The sequence below is a fragment of the Molothrus ater genome, chromosome 18 (assembly GCF_012460135.2).
Source record: "Molothrus ater isolate BHLD 08-10-18 breed brown headed cowbird chromosome 18, BPBGC_Mater_1.1, whole genome shotgun sequence".
Taxonomy (NCBI): domain Eukaryota; kingdom Metazoa; phylum Chordata; class Aves; order Passeriformes; family Icteridae; genus Molothrus; species Molothrus ater.
The window spans coordinates 3,408,590-3,412,182 of record NC_050495.2 but is presented as its reverse complement, the minus strand read 5'-3'; the positions used below and the strand labels follow the sequence as shown (position 1 = coordinate 3,412,182).

Here is a 3,593-nt window from a genome sequence, read left to right as displayed (position 1 = left end):
TGCCAGTTTCCAGGAGCCTTTGTGTGCTGCACCATTGCCACGTGGATGATCAAGGGATGCAGGGCAGGAGGTGATGATTGCCAGTGCACACCTTCTGGGTGTGTTGTGCAGCTCATGTTTGAAACATGCAGTTCTCTCACCACACCTTAAAGACCTGCTTTTAATGGCTCTTAGGAAATGCTGCTGCTTGAGCAGGACGTGCAGCCTAAGCTTGAGCAGTGCTGGTGGTTTCTGTGAGCAAGGCAGAAGAGCACACAAGATAAAAATCATCTTTATGTGCTTAGAGCCTTTCAGTGCTCTGTATGGTCCATGCTCAATCACCCTTCCACATAATTGATTGGTCACAACAGATAAGCAAAACAGTTGTGACTAAAGTACTGTTATTCTTTTGTCTTTCAAATTGCAGTGTTATAAATGTTCCTGTAATGCTTATTTTATTTCTTAAGATAATATTTTTATGATATGTTTTGATCTCAGGAAAGCAGGCAGTGACTGTTTATTTTCTGGATTTAATTTTAATAATTTAATTTCAAATAAGGATAATAATACAAAATTCTCTGAGAGTGCTCAGGTATATCTTTAAATTGTTCTTTTAAATCTTCTCTTTGGAATTGTCCTTTCTTTGGAGGTGGCAGTCAGCATGGATAATGCTGTGAGAAAAGTGAACCAGTAAGTAAAACTCCTCCTGTATTTACCTGTGCTGTAAGACACAGTTAATTAGGGATGGGCAGTTATCTCTGCTGCTTGTCTCATGATGAGGAATTCATTCATCTGCATCTCTTAGCTATTTATCTATAATTCACTGTTCTATCAAGTGCTACATATTGTTGCACTGAAGATGTGTGTAATTAGTGAGGTTTTTAATCTGTCAGCTGTAACTACTCAAATGGGTTTTGTATATTGAAACTGCAATCAGATCACACTCTTAAATCCCAAGGAAAAGCTGAATAGCAAAGTATTTTGGGTGCTTTTAAGTGCCATTCCCATGGTGATGGGTGTGGCATCATAGCCTAGATTAGAGCTTACTAAAATGAATGAGTAATAAAATCTGTAACGAGGTGGGTATAGCATGAGCAGGCATCACTCACATTTTCCCACAGATTCCTGTTGGCATAGCCCTCGTGTTTATTTACAGCACTTGGAACACCAGAAATATTTTAAAATGCTCATGCACGTCTAAAAAATCAAATCTCTGCAAAATATTCTGAGTATCAGTCAGGTGGGAAGTTGTGTCTTAAAAAGATCCAAATTCCCGACTCTAAATTTTTTATAACCCAATTCACAGCGCTCAAAACATCAAGAAAAGAGAAACAGCTGAGATTCTAGAAGATATCTGAAAGACGTGGTAGCTGCTAAAAATAATTATTTCACTGCAAGCTCTGTGAGGCAGCATAGCTGGGGAAATAGAAAAAAAAAAAAAGAGAAATGAAGAGGAGGAAAAAGCTCCAATGTAATGCAAGTGCTTCAGTTGCCATGGAAGCCCGTAGCACCTTCATTCTGTGCCATGGCTGCGCTGCCCCTGGGAAGGGAGAGCCACTGAAGAGTGCTGCTGCTGCTCCTGAGCACAGTGCAGAGTCACTGCTCCTTTTTGGGGGGTGGGAGGGGATGAGTCAGAGGGAGGAATTGGTCGTGATTCCTGGAGCAGCTTTTAGAAAACAGGATGGGTTTAATAGCCTGGTAATTACTGTGTGACAATTGGACACTTCCTAGACTTCAGACAACTACAGCAGCAGAGATGTTATGTAAGATTTTTTGCAACATGTATTTAGTTGTGACCCATGACTGAATGAAAATTTATTTACCCCTTCTTTAGAATGCAGCACTCAATAGGAACAAAATCCTTCTGCTTTGCTTTGCTGTAGGTGAGAATTCAGCTTTTATTGCTATTTACATAAGTGCTGGAATCATTTGCATCTTTATTAATAGACTGGTTCCTCAGTTATCAGGGAAATTAAACACTCAGCAAGAGGAACATTACTGTTAATTTAAGTATCTTGTTTAAACCAGAATGCAGAAAGGATTCTTTTTTAATTTGTTCAAATACTGCTCTCCACTGTTTACCCATGCTAGGGTAGAACAAATAATGTAAAATTGCTTGAGTAGCCCACCAGAGAACATGGGTTTGGAGAGCTTTTTCTTTTATTGCTGCTGGGTAGTCTGGCTGACCTGGGGAAGGGAAGCAGTAAGTACATTAGCAGTGAAAAGCAGCCTTGACAGAAAAGAAACTACAGAAAATAGTAGTGCAAGTGCTGGGATTTTTGAAGCAGCACTTCTGAGATTAAAAAAAAAAGCAATTAGCTGCCTTTTCTGTAGCAGATGTGACCATCAGTTCTGTATAGGAATTGCCAGATGTGCATATTGAAGAGATCATTCAGATGGAAAAAAAAATCTTTTCTCAGAATTCTTGTACTTGGGTGAATACATCCCATTAAATAAAAAAATGGATTTCTTCTGTCAAGAGATCCTTACATTCAAAGGACAACATTTTAGCTCTTTAGAAAGCTTCAACAACCTTGGAGCCTTCACAAATCTGAAAAAGGGCAGAAACAACTGCAACTGGTGTTCCCACATTATTGAGAATCCTAATTTCAAAGTGAGCCTTGTACTTGTGGCCAGGATGCCAGTAGTTATGTTGGCATCCTGAATTTCCCTGGAGCATCCAGCAATTCCTGTTCTCATGGAATTATGAAAATATGAAATGTATATTATTTGTTGACTGATCTGATCATGCAGATCAGAAAACAGCCACCAGGACTGGAATCAAAGATATTCTGGCTTTCAATCACAGCTAATCCTGTACAGAGTGTGGTTTGTAGTACCAGGATCTTTTATTACAACGATTCCTACAAATTGGCTGTGCCCTGCAGGTGCAGACTGGTACCCAGGGGCTGTCAGCCATTTCCAGCTGGGATGAACTGAAGTTGCAGTTGCTCCAAAGCTACATTTTCATGGTATGAAGTTGGTTCTGGTCAAAGAATGATAACAAACTCTCTTTTTCTCCTACAGGATCTTGAAGCTGTCTGTTCAGTAGGAAATAACTGGAAAAAACAGTGGCACATTCTCTTGATCTGTGTGACAGTCTCAATTCCTGCCTTTGTCCAGAACATTTTTACCATAGTTTTACAAGGGAGTGAATCAAAATATTTACAGATTTAAACATATTTTATCCATTATTTCCCCACTGTTACTGCTCCCACATGATAAGTTCTACAATAACAGTACAAAGTTGCAGCTTCTAGTTTTCATCTTTAAGCTGTCTTGTAGTGGCTGCGCTGTGTCCTAGATGCATCAGTCTGATATCGTTTATACAAATTTAATGCTGTGCACTGAACTGCAAGCATTTGAGATGGACTTACATGGTGGCAAATTAACTGAGAGACAAAACATCAAATTAACGATGGAGAATGATAGATACACTTAGAGAAAAACCCATTCCACGTTAGCATCAGATCAGTACAGAAAGCTCAAATCTGCACCGCCAGAAAGAAGCTCAGAGGTTCACCACTGTAGCTCTCAAGCCAGCAGATATTTTAGGCAAGTGTTCTGTGAAGTTGTACAACTCCCCAGTTTCTACCCTTACTGCAATTTTTGTG

General features: G+C 39.5%; 1 long non-coding RNA gene across 1 annotated transcript; it reads left to right on the top strand.

Annotated features, from left to right (window-relative positions):
- Positions 1-382: 382 nt before the first annotated feature.
- On the top strand, positions 383-3,067 carry LOC129046869 (uncharacterized). Its single transcript, XR_008508676.1, has 2 exons — positions 383-669; positions 3,007-3,067. It is a non-coding gene; the product is annotated as an uncharacterized LOC129046869 (long non-coding RNA).
- Positions 3,068-3,593: the final 526 nt, after the last annotated feature.